The sequence below is a fragment of the Petaurus breviceps genome, unplaced genomic scaffold, assembly GCF_028583685.1.
Source record: "Petaurus breviceps papuanus isolate PSGF00001 unplaced genomic scaffold, PetGlider_PUasm1.0 90734, whole genome shotgun sequence".
In the NCBI taxonomy this organism is placed as follows: Eukaryota; Metazoa; Chordata; class Mammalia; order Diprotodontia; family Petauridae; genus Petaurus; species Petaurus breviceps.
This window is the reverse complement of record NW_027187327.1, coordinates 7,666-21,652: the sequence shown is the minus strand read 5'-3', so window position 1 is coordinate 21,652 and position 13,987 is coordinate 7,666.

Genomic DNA, 13,987 nt, shown 5'->3' with positions numbered 1-13,987 from the left:
GTCAAGATGACTTAAGTTCAAATCTGGCCTCAGACACCTGACACTTACTAGGTGTATGACCCTGGGAAAATCACTTAATCCTAACTGCCTCACAAAAAAAAAAAAAAGAATGCAATCTCCTTGAGGGCAAGAACAGCTTCTCATTTTGTCTTTGTATTCCCTGAACCTTATACATAGTAGGCACTTAATAAATGCTTGCTGAATGAATAAATGTTTTATTCTAAAAATCATGCAGTTGCAAAATTCATTAAAACAAACATTTAGGTGCCTATTTTAGAGGGGATGAAGGATGAAAAGAAAACAAGTTAGTCATTTAAGGAAAGTAAATTCCAGGGTATATTCAAGGATCAACACATTAATCCAAATTATGCATATTTATATCACAACATAATAATCAGTCATAACAATTGTAATTTATGAAAGAGCCCAGATCACATAAGGTTCAGTATTTTTTTAAAACGATGAGTGTGATATTGTGGATTTTTTTTTTAAGTCACAGATTTAAGTGGTTTTATAAAATTAATTCTGTTATCCAGAAAATCCAGTTATACAGAAAAACATGATTCCCTCCTCATTCTGAGTAACTGGCACTTATTTTTAAAACAGATATATGCCAACCAACAGAACTTATAAAAAAAATCTTGACAGTAAATCAATACTGCCTCTCCCATTTCATGAATATTAATGTTTCCTATTCTACTACCCAGGGTATTCTTTTTCCTCTGTGAACTATAAGGCCTGTTATCCCAAAAGTTAAGACTTGGCTTTTTTTTCTAAGGATATAGATAGGGATTGAACTTGTGATTTTATTGGCACAGAGAATGCTCAGATAAAGAAATTCCTTCTATCAATGTGGGTCAGCATTTTATCTGCAATTTATAGACTTAGACAGTTTTCTAGAACACTAAGAGATTAAGAGACTTGTCCAGAGTCACATGACCTATATGTGTCATAAGTGAGACTTCAACCTGGGTCTTTCTGGTTTCAAGGCCAACTCTATACACTACACCATACTGCCTCTGTAGCATTTTTTAACTGAGTGTATTTTAAAATAAATTATATTGTGTGACTCTTATGCATGCTAGGGACCAGTGATGTATTTCTACTATTCATTCCCACTGCACCAAGTTCCTACTCTTACAATTATCTGGGCTGTGGATGATTAACACAAACTCTGCTAATGTCCCTGACATTTCTGAAAATATAGGGGGAAGATCCAAAGTATTTTGTAGAGTTATCTATACAGAAAAATAATAAAATGAGAAACTATTAGGGTTGAATCACTACCTTTATGAGGAAAAAAAGGAAAATGTTACAAAAGGAAGTAAGAGCTATACCTTGATTGAGACCTGCTTCAATGATTTTCAAAAGTCTTTGAATGAAAATACTATTAGATGAGACCATTACTGAAAGACCAAAATATAAACAAAGGACTACTGATGCACCACATCTCTAATAAAATCTATTCTGATGCCACCTAATGAGATTCCTTTAGAGGTGACTCTGAATTGTTGTACTAAAGCCTTCATTAGCAAAACAAAAACTTTGGTAGGTACTACCAAGCTAAAAAGTCTGCTAAGATAAGCCCAGAAATGGACTGGATCTGTTGTATTGAAGACTGACGACCAAGTGATGAATTTTGTTTGGAGGTGGCAACTCATTAAATACATAAAATGGTCTTCCATCCTGTGTGGCTTACTTCTACTTTTGCAGTGATAGAGCAGTAGACACGAGGGGAAGAGAGTGCTAAACATCACACTGGTTTTATTTTGTTTATTTTATTATTAATTCAGTAGTTGGATACTTTCAATATCGTCTCTACCCAACAATAAAGAGGTTGATGGAATACTGGAGAAACTGAACCATATCCAGATTGGCATTCACCTTATAAATGAAGGTCGACTTTCAGGCCCTCATTAAAGGAGTTGGTGGGGTCGATTTCATTGCACATGGTAACATAAACAAAATTTTATGGAATGCTTGGTCACCTTGCCTTTCCTGTCTTTAAGATAAATATAAGCAAAAAGACTACTATGAAGACAATTACAGTTTATATAATAACAAGTATTGGGGAGAGTAAAGAAAAATTCTATGAAGGATTTCCAATTAAATTCATCTATACTTTGTGACATAGTAACTTCAACAAGAAGGTTGGCAGGAGAGAGAACAGCAAAAACTATGCTAGAAAATATGGTTTATGACTGAGGACAGAAAGTGGCTAAAGGTTTATAAACCAAATAGAAGCCTTGACTCGGCAAAAACCAAAAATACTTTCCTTAAGAAGAGTATGTAAGGGGAGGCGCAGTGAATAGAGCATTGGCCCTGGAGTCAGGAGGACCTGAGTTCAAATCCGACCTCAGACACTTAACACTTACTAGCCATGTGACCTTGGGCAAGTCACTTAACCCCAATTGGCCTGCATTCCCCCTCCAAAAGGCAAAATAACAAAACAAAACAAAAAAATTGAAAAGTATGTAAGTCCTGGACATGATGAACACTAACCACCACTACAAAAATGAAATTAAGCCTATTTTAACAATCAGAAAAGTTACAGACATAATGGTTGTTCCAGACTTGTGTATTTTTAGACCAAGGCCATTTCCAGTCATCCTGATCCATATCTTGCAACTGGGTGCAAATGGTTCCTGACTTTGCACAACCCTGCTTCGCATAAATCCAATGCACTTGCAAGTGACAGCATCACCTTTATGATGTCATGGTCCTCTTCAAAAATGAAGGACAAACAGCAGTAGCAACTTTTAGATCAAAAGCTGGCTAGAGAGGTTGTCAAAGTTTACTACCTAGTACCTGTGTGATCTTGGGCAAACTGCCTAACCAATCTGAACTTCACTTTCTTAATCTATAAAATGAGAATGAAATGACCTCTGAGGTCACTTCCAGTTCTAAATCAATGAACTCAATTATAGTAATGAATGAATGACTATAAAGGGAAGAAAGTAAGGGGCAGCTAGGTGGCACAGTATATAGAGTACTGGTCCTGGAGTCAGGAGGACCTCAATTCAAATCTGACCTCAGACACTTGACACTTAGTAGCTGTATGACCTTGGGCACATCATTTAACCCCAAGTGCCTTGCCTTCTGTCCTCACTCCAAAAAAAGTAAGCAAGCTCAATGTTTATAGATGGAAAGAGGTATAGAGAAAAGTATTCCTTAATAACTTTGGAGGCTCAGAAAATATAGCTATGATACTACACATTCAAGAATTAATTCCTGCCTTACATAGTTTTATGTTTTAAATTTAAATATTTTATAGGCAAGTAATTTTTAAAATTTAATTTCAAAGTTAAAATGAGCCAAGCTTTTAAATTTAATACAAATGTTTTTATGTGCTCAAGCCATTAAAAAAGGTTTACTGACCTTGACTAAGTATCAACATCTACAAACAAGGGGGAAAAAATCCTTTCATATGGGGATTTTGGCCAAGAAATAAAAATAAACCAAAAAAATTCTTCTACCCAGAATTCTCAATACAACCAATAGTCAGAGTATCTTATTAGAGATAAGTTATAGTAACTTAATTTCATTTAAATTTAATTTAATGTAATTAAAAGGAATTGATCTTCAAATAGTAGGGCTTATCATAAAAGTACAACCGCCTGCACACTACTCTAATGGATACTCTGCTGAATTTCATCAATAAGTAGCAGTTAAGACTCCATAAAATTCAGGTTTGCTGACTGTATGAAAGCGTTCTTCTTTTAGATACCTATTAGGCATGCTAGGAAAAGTTAAGTGGAATGTGAAACACAGAGGATTTCAAACCATATCTGAATAACAGCCATTTTTTTAAATGAATTAGCAAAGCCAAATGAATTAATTTCTACCTCTGAACTTGAGAGTGATCTATCAATAGGTCTCTTAAGAGGCATAATATATTCCTTAAGAAAATTTTTTTTTCTAAAGACTCAAGGAGAAAAAAAAAATTGAAACATTTAAGTCAGGGGTTGGCAAAATATGGCCTGTGGACAGTACTTTGTTGATTCCTCTCTTTAAGTTATCCATTGAATTGGTGCGATTTTTAGAGAGGAAATTCAATCTCATATAACCTGAGATTAACATCCTCTAGCAATGACTTTCAAACTTACCATATATAGACCACATCAGCAAAGCAAGGAAAATAACTGGGATAATGATAATTATAATATTTTTACCATATTATTAACTTTAAAATTTTTATCAATTAATTTCTTTATATACTTATTATAATAAATTTATTAATTAATTATATAATAATATAATTTATTTATATAATAACAATAATAACTGGGAATGATCAAGTATAAATGGATGGGAAAACTGATTTGGTAACTGATGGGACATCAGCAAAGTGAGATATTTTTATGAAACATAAGTATTATTGGATTCAGAACACAAATACAGATATTGTCATATAATAAAAATATTAATAGTATAAGAGCCCAGCCCATAAAAAATGATCATCACAGACCATCAGTAAACACTACATAGTAATATCATTCCTAAGAAAGAGTAAAGCAGGGGTGGCTAGGTGGCACAGTGAATAGAATACCAGCCCTGGAGTTGGGAGGACCTGAGTTCAAATCCGGCCTCAGACACTTACTAGCCATGTGACCTTAGATAAGTCACTTAACTCCAATTGCCCTGCCTTCCCCCTCAAAATAAAAAAGAAAGAATAAGTCAGTGAGTGGAAAGATCCAATCATTCCAGAAAATGATTATTCAAAAAGAGTGACTAAAATGTCCATACCCAGAGATTCCACTATTAGGCCCAATCTACCCTCTTAAAGTACCATCCAAACACACAAAAATACAGCACTTTTTGTGGTTACTGAACCTGAGTCTCTGGACTTTTCCAATTCCATACCATTAAGACTTATCCCACTGGGGCGGCTAGGTGGTGCAGTGAGTAAGAGCGCTGGCCCCGGAGTCGGGAGGACCCAGGATCAGTTCTGGCCTCAGATACTTAACACCCACACAAAAAAAACTGGCTGTGTAACGTGTAACTTTGGGCAAGTTACTGTGATAGTAATGGAATATAAAGATTCCCCTGTATTGGCTTGGTTTTCAAATTGTTTGTGTTAAAACCCAGAGCTTGTTAATCCCACCTGTGGGATGGACTTGTTGACTTGAAAAGAGAGACACGAACTGGGAGGAGCTGGTGAGGTAGATTTGGAGAGACAGGAGAGAGAGGCAGAAGGACCTTTTTGGAAGCAGCACCTCCTGGAGGCAGAGAGAGAGACGGAGAGCATTGCTGAGTACCAAGTGAATACTGTCCACTGGTGAAGGACAGTGCTGTTGTTGCAGGGGTCTGGGAACCTTTCTGTTGGTTCAGAAGCCCTGAAGAAGGATTTTCTTGTTGTATGTTTACAGAAATCCTAGGAGAGGGTTTTGCTAATGTTTTCAGGGGTTCTAGGACTGTTCTACAGACAGAGGATGAATTAATGAAGGGACTGGCAATGTATCTTGTGGCCTTGCTAAGCCTTGTCTCCCCAGGAACTAAGATTGCTGAGAACTTGCCTCGTGTCAAGATGAAGAAAAGACCTCCATTTGGGTATTAGGTGCTGTGCTTAAACTTGATGTAACTCTGGGGTAGATTCAATTGTGATCCAGGGGTGGGGAACTTTTGACCTTTTTGTATCCTATGGTTTGAGCAAATTAATGTACTTTACTTATGTTTGGAAACTAATCTCCATTTGAGAAGAGGGGCTTTGTGGTGGACTAAATGAAGGTATAGCCTAGGGGTGGAGAAGTATTTAGACCAGGGACTTTGTAATTGATTGAATGATTGGAAGGTCCTGGGGTGGGGTAGGCCTTGGAGATGATTTAATCACACTTAGTAAATGCTGTATTTTGAATGATGTCATGTTTTGACCTTCTCTGTTCTTGGTTTGTCACTGAATAAAATGGACAGCACCTATGCTGGTATTTTGAACCTTGGGAAGTTGCCTTTCCTTGTCATTACATTACAGTTACTTAACCCTAATTGCTTTAAAAATAAAAAAAAGATTTCTCCCACTGGAGATTCCTCCACCCCTGTGATCTTCCCCTCCTCTAACTGGTGAGTTCCTACCCAGGACCACCATTTCAGGAAGTGCCCATGCTTACTTCTCTCCACTGTCTGCTACTCTGTAGATTTTTCCACTTTGCCTTTGTATGAATATCCTTTTCCCTCCCCTCCCTACTTTCTAGCTGTTATTATCTATTATATTTCCCCATTAAAATGTAAGTTCCTAAAAGGATAAATGCTGCTTTGTTTTTCCTTTATTTCTATTTCTAGCTCTTCCCATAATGGCTGACAAAAAAATAGGTACTTAACAGATACTTGCATTATTTCTCTATCTGTCTACCTACCTACCAAAGAACTAGACACAAGACAGATAACCATCAATTGGGGAATATCACTAAACAAATTGTGATATATGAATATAATTGAATATTACTGGGCTAGAAGAACATGATGAATACAAAGAAGCATGAGAAGACTTACATGTACTTCTGGAAAGTGATGTAAAAAAAAAAAAAAGAAAGTGAAGGATGTAGAACCAGGAAAACAATGTACACAGGACTACATCAACATAGAAAGAATGAACACAGAAAGAAGGAAAGGAAAACAATGAAATAACTGAAACTGAATGATGCAAAATTATGATGATGAAACTTGCTCCAAAAGATGAGACAGATGACATATCCTTCCACTTTTCTGCAGAGGTAAGAGAATATGGTTATGGAGCACTGCATATAATGTCAAACCTTTTTGATTTATTAGCTAGCTTTGCTGACTTTTTTTTTAATTTTCTTTTTTTAAATGCCCCAGTAAAGGAGATAATTCTCTGGGAGGTAGAGGAAACAGTGATGCAAAAACAAAAGATATTTTTTAAAAAAAGTTACTTTGAATTTTAAGGGGATGTAAAACAATTACAAACTTATCTACCTTAAGTATCATGCAATTAGAGTCAGATGACACTTCAGAGATTATATTCTAGAACCTCATCATTTTACAGATGAGGAAACAGGCTAAAAAGGGGCAAAGTGACTTGTCCAAAATTACAGTACTAGTTAGTACCCAAGCTTTAAACACAGGTCCCACAGCATATTAGACATGGGAGGAACCCAGAGGTTCACCTTGTCCTATTCTCCTGACTCTCAATCTAATGTGTGCTTGTGTGTTTTGCCAGACCATGCTATCTCCCATTTTTCACTCCAATGTACCTATGACCTCAAAGATTCAATTCAATTTGAATAATCATTTCCTTAGCATTTATTATATTCCAAGCCCTGTACCAGTCACAAAGACAAAAATGAAACAGTCTCTGCCTTCAAGGAGCTTATATTCTACTGAGAAAAAAAATGTGAAATCTATACAGAATAAATACAAGGTCTATTCATGGGATGTGGAAGCAGAGCACTAATAACTGGGAGGTTAAGAGAAGGACATACAGATATAGGTGATACCTTCACAGCTATAGGCTGCGCCCCATCCACACCTTTGCATCCTGTGTAATTCTTGTGCTTCACAACTTTGCTCTGGCCTCATTAGACATTACTCCCTTTCCCATGTTCTATGGTATAGCAAAACTGAACTGCTTTCTATTTCTCATAGATACTGGTCCATCTCTTGTCTTCAAACAGAGGCAGTTAAGTAGGAAAGCACATAAAGCTCTACACCCCTGGAGTGAGGAAGATCTAAGTTCCAATCCTGCCTGACACATTTACTACCTGAGTTACTTGGACAAGTCACTTAATCTGTCTGCCTTAGTTTTCTCATCTGTAAAAATGAAGATGATAATAACATCCACCTCCCTGGTTTGTTGTGAGGATAGAAGGAAAAAAATATTTGTAAAGTACTTTTACAAACCTTAAAGTGCTATATAAGAGCTAGCTATTGTTATTGTAATCAAAGTGGTATGCATTGTTCTTCATGTCCTTCTTTTCCATGTGGATTACTAGGCAGATTTCTTTTGAATGACTATCACTCTCAATGAGGAATCCTACTAGCATTCTGGGTCTTAGAGAAATCATGATATCATCTGCAAATAGAAATATTTGGAGGACTCCAACTTCCATAGGCAATCTCTTCTATCTAAATTTTGCATGAAATATCTTCCACATCAATGATGAACAGTATTGTCGTGTGCCTGGCTTGATATCAATAACTAGAGAACTGCTGAACAAAGGGATTACTGTGGTGGGTATACATCAGGGAATGTTGTATGATCTTAAGGTATGCACAATGTACTCCTAGTCTTCAAATGTTCTGTAATCAACAAACAAGGATTATGGGAGGATTTTGTATTCTCTATGCCTGTCAAACAATTGTGTGTGACTGTGAAGATATGGTCTGCTGGAGAAAATGATCTGTGAAAACATGCTTATTCCCTTTTTGTATTTTCATCAAGGATACCGTCAATACAAGCATACACCATTGTCTTCAAGATGTTATCAAGATAATGTAATGGAACATATTCTTATAAGAAATATGAAGAATTCAGAAAAACATAGGGAAGCTTGTAAGCACTGATGTGCATCATCAAATGAGATCCTATTTGTAAAACAGCAATCCCATGTAGACGACTTCCAACTCTTTACTTCCATTCCTAATCTCTTTCCTGAATTCCATTACCACTATCACATTTTATCACTATTACGGAATCCCATTACTGTACTAACAATCACTTGCTGCAAATCTCCAACTAGAAATACTGTAGGTGTCTCTAACTCAAAATGCCCAAAACAGAAGTCATTTTTCTAAAACTTATCTCTCCTCCAAGATCCCCCACCTCTTCTGATGACATCACTGACTTTCCAGTTATTCAGGTTTTCACCCTTATCATAACCCTCAACTCTCTCTCAAGTCCACAATTAACACATTGCTAAGTTTTGGTGATTCTACCTTTCCTCCACAACATCTTTCACATTCTTCTCTTACTCTCCCCAGTCTGGCTCCCACTTACCTTTTTAGTATTTTTTCATACTACTCCCCTAAACACACATTCTGTCAACAAACCCTACTAACTCAGATTAACATAGCATTATCAGGCGGGCAGCTAGGTGGTACAGTGAATAGAGCACCAGCCCTGGAGTCAGGAGGACCTGAGTTCAAATCCAGCTTCAGACACTTAACCCCAATTGCCCTGCATTCCCCCCTCCAAAAAGCAAAACAAAACAAAAACATAGCAACAGCAGCAATGCTGCTCAATCTATAATATTTTGCAAATAAGCTTGTGCTTTAAACTTCTGGTGTCCTTCACTACCCTGTCTCTCTATTTGGCAAGGTGATAAAACTGGAGCTGTTTCTTGGTTTCTTCAGCCTCCCTGAAGTAAGCATTTTAAGTTAAGTTTCTCTAAAAAATATAACCAGATTCAACAGCTTTATTTTAATGCTTCTCAGAGTCAATAACTTATTTAAATAGCTTGGGTTAAAACTGTCCCAACAGTACATAGAATCTTGCTCTTGTCTTTATCCTTCTGTTTAATTTGGTGTTAATTTTTTTCTTTGTGTGTGTGTGTGTGTGTGTGTGTGTGTGTGTGTTTGGAGAGGGGAAGGCAGGGCAACTGGGGTTAAGTGATTTGCCCAAGATCACACATCTAGTAAGTGTGTCAAGTGTCTGAGGCCAAATTTGAACTCAGGTCCTGACTCCAGAGCCGGTGCTCTATTCACTGTACCACCTACTTGCCCCAATTTGGTGATAATTTTGACCTTAGCTATACCTAGTCAATGGTCTGCTTAAGCAAAGGTAGTAGATTTGTCACGATACATCAACTGCTAGGTTTTGTTGGGTTGTTTTGGTTTGGTTTTTTTGTTTGTTTTGTCTAAGGTAGTATTTATTTCATGGGGGGGGTGGGAGAATTAGGGTTACAAGCTTTTCTACCTCCAATATTGGTTCTATGAATAGGCCATAGCCCAAAATTCCTTGGAGCTCATCCTTCTCCAGAGAAAAAGAAACTTCTGAGGTGAGTAAAAAGGAAAGCTCCCTTCTGAACTACCCTTTCCTTCTTTTCTCTACCTCCCTACCCCATCTTCCCAATCAAGATAACCTCAGTTACCTAAATCAGATTTAACTACAGGAATGAAGAATAAACCAAGTATTCTTCGGCTCACCCAAATTTCTCCCCTACTTTTTTTTTAACTGATGCCTGAAATTCTTTTCAATTGAATACCATCTCTTTGACTCCATAGTTCCAGATAAGACATTTTAAAATATGCTTTCCTGAGTATAACAAGCCAACTAAAATGTATTCACATCAAAATACAGTCAAACATACATGACTGATATAAGACTCTATCTTCCTTAATCAACCAATATGCATTTATTAAATATCTTTGTGCCAAGCACTGTTTATACAAATACCAAAAATGAGTACCCTCATCAAGGACCTTAAACAGATCAGAGAAGAGGTAAGAGAACAATTATCACTGAGGAGGAAGAGAACGCAAAGGGAATTGTGATTACACAAGATCCTATGGCCTGGTTTAACTTCACCTAGATGGGAACAAGCAGATGTGGAATATGAAAAGTATATATTTTTATCACAATAGTATCGTGGGATCATAATTTTATAGTTGGAAGGGGCCTTAGAGTCATCTAGTTCAGCTCTGCCATTTTACAGATGAAACAACTGAGGCACATTGAGGTAAACAGTGACTTGCCCAGGATAATACCCATATTATGTTGCTGATCAAGGATTGGAATGCAGATACCATGACTCCAAATTTGACTCTAAATATAACGATTTTTCTACTGCACCACACATTATACAGGCTTAACACAATTTTTTTTAAAAAACCATAAGATAAACTTAGTCATAAAGGAGCTTTGCTACCAAACAATTCATTCATTAAGGTATCACTGTATTTACTCACAACATGCTCTACTCCCACCCCTTTTTTTATTAGAAGATATTTTACCACTAAAGGGAGAAGGGGAATTATGGTCAAATTGCTCCGGGCTCAAAGATGCTATAACCAAGAACATAATTTTCCTTCTGAAGGCTTAATAGGCTCATTCAAGCTCTTTAGACTGCTGCAGAAACAAAGGGGGAGGCCAGGAGAGGATGGTTTATTTTCTCATCGCTACCCGAGAGTCAGAAGAGGAGGATTTTCAAAGGAAGAAAATGCCCAAGTAAATAAAAGTACTACCATCCTTTTCACTCTCTCACAGGCATGTGTGAAAGATTCATAACACCCTTTCTAGAAAGCATTATGGGCCTGAGGGCAACAAGTGCTACTAAAAACAAGAGATCATTTATTATTGGGATGATTAGGGCAGAAGGCACTCTAATGCTAGAAACCGGCTTAATAGGAGAAAACCAAATTGAGCTCCTTCAGCCTAGCCCTGAGCTAAGACACACTGGATGAACCTGGAAATCTGAAGGGAGAACTGAAGCAAAAGAATAAACCAGCCTTCACTTAACTCTTTGTATTCTTTGCCATCTTTCATTGCTATTTCATTCCACTGCCAATCCTTTGCACACCCCCACTTTACTATCCCCCATGCCTTGCTCTGATTTTTTCCTTTGTTGTCTATCAGTAAAGAGAACTGTGAAAGGTCCTTAAATACTACTGGAGGGTGGGAAGGAAGTAGGGAAGGGCCCCTATGATCTCTGGCTGCATTAGCTAAAAGTCAGATGGTTTCTTACCAGGTAAAGAAACAGAGGCTACTAACAATTATCCACGGGTAATTATCTAGTTTGGAGGCTGTAAAACCTTCTCCCTTTTCATCCTGATACTTGCTTCTGGACCATTTCATTCCTCACTAGCACCTCCATCATTAAGTAGGGGAATGATAGAGAAAAGAAGTAAATATCAAATTAACAGTCTAACTTTAATACTTGTTAGCTGTTTTTGTGATGGGTATTTTTTAAATCTCCTTCCCCCATTCAAATAAAAGATCAAAAAGTAAAATGAACTTTGACATTGGCTGTGATTTTCATTTATCAACTTTTCTACTTTTTCAAAAAAAAATTTAGCAAGATAATTTAAATTTTAAAAAATTAACTTGAGGGGCGGCCAGGTAGCACAGCGAGTAAGAGCACCGACTCCAGTGTCAGAACAACCTGGAGTTCGAATCCCGGGCTCAGATACTTAGTACCCACCCAGAAACACCTGGCCGAGTAACCTTGAGCAAGTTACTTAACACCAATTGCTTAGGGGCGGCCAGGTGGCTCAGTGAGTAAGAGCACTGGCTCCAGTGTTGGGATGACCTGGAGATTGAATCCCGGGCTCAGACACTCAGCACCACACCCAGAAATAACTGGCTGTGTAACCTTGAGCAAGTTACTTAACCCTGATTGCTTAATAAAAAAAAAAAAATTAACTTGAAATTCTGTTTAAATCACATGGAGATGTTTCTTGTTGTTCATACCTCATTCAAGAACAGGACCAATGACATTATAAGAGTGATGTCTTGACTTCTGAATAAATTGGATTTAAAAGAGGCAGAGCTGAGCAAAGTTGCCAGCTTCACTCTCTCCTGGAGTCATGGAAGTCCAGTGGCAAGTCAAAAGGCAAGATGACTGGATGGCCCAGGATGCAGTGGGTGACCTTGATCTTTCTAAATTAAGGACTTTTTTACTTGAAGAATACAAGAAAGGCCTGAGATCTGACAACACCATGCCAGTGGATACCAGTGGAAGGGACAGCACAACTCCAAACAATACAGATCCAAACAGGTGCCCACCATCACATAAAAGAGTGTAGCAATCAAAGTTTGGATAAAATAACAAGTACCGATTCACAGTAGAACATGAGACTCTTAATCTCAGGGTCGTGGGTTCCAGCCCCATGTTGAATGATTCATATGGAGAGGCGGCAGCACAGTAGAATGGGGAAAAGCTGACCTCCTGGTTAGAAAAACATGGGTTCAAATCCTACCTTGGACACAAAGTAGATGTACCACACTGGTCAAATGTCTTAAACTCTTAAGTGCCTCCAGGCTACTCTAATGACAGAGGAAGTGTCTCACCAGGAGTACCCTACATTAATAAAATCACAGGTCTGGTCTTTATAAGCATTTTTTAAATGTCTGATGTAACACACTAGTATACATGCCTTTTATAAATAGTAAAAACTGACTATAATTTACCTCAAGCTTACTAGGAGGCCGATATCCTCAATATCTGCCATGGGGGGGTTGAAGAAAAAATAGGGAGGACGTAGGTAATCATCCCTACATAGTATTAATTAAAATTTCAAGGCTAACAGGATATCTTTCAAATGAAATATTTGCAGATGAAAGCCATATAAACATTGATATTCATCAGAATGATGCATTGGATAAAGGGCAGTATTAAAGTCTAGGGTAGTTAAGTGGTGCAGTGAATAGAGTGCCAAGTCTAGATCACGAGGACCTGAGTTCAAGTTCAGCCTCAGACAGTTATTAGCTATATGACCTTGGGCAAGTCACTTAGCCCTGTTTGCCTCAGTTTCCTCATCTGCAAAATGAGCTGGAGAAGGAAATGGCAAACCACTCTAATATCCTCACCAAGAACAACCCTAAGTAGGGTCACAAAGAGTAGGACACAACTAATCAACTGTGATAGTAATGGCAATTAAAGATTCCCCTGTATTGGCTTGGTTTTCAAATTGATTGTATTAAAACCCAGAGTTTGTTAATCCCACCTGTGGGATGGGCTTGTTGATGTGAAAAGAAAGTCCTGAAGTGGGAGGAGCTGGTGACATAGATTTGGAGAGACACTGGAGAGAGGCGGAAGATCTTTTTTTTTGGAAGCAGCACCTCGTGGAGAGAGAGAGAGACTAAGAGGATTGCTGGTGGCCGCTTTGAATTGCCCTGGACTTTTGAGACCTGCCCCCTGAGCTGCCAAGGACTGAGGAGACATGGCTGTTTTGCTGGTACTTTGTCTGTCTGTTTTGATGTTATTTTGCCAGATTTGTCCACTGGTGAAAGACTGTCCTGTTGAAGAAGTCCTGGAACCTGGCATTTGGTTAAGAAGGCCTGAGACTGTCCTGCAGACAGAGAGTGAATACTGTC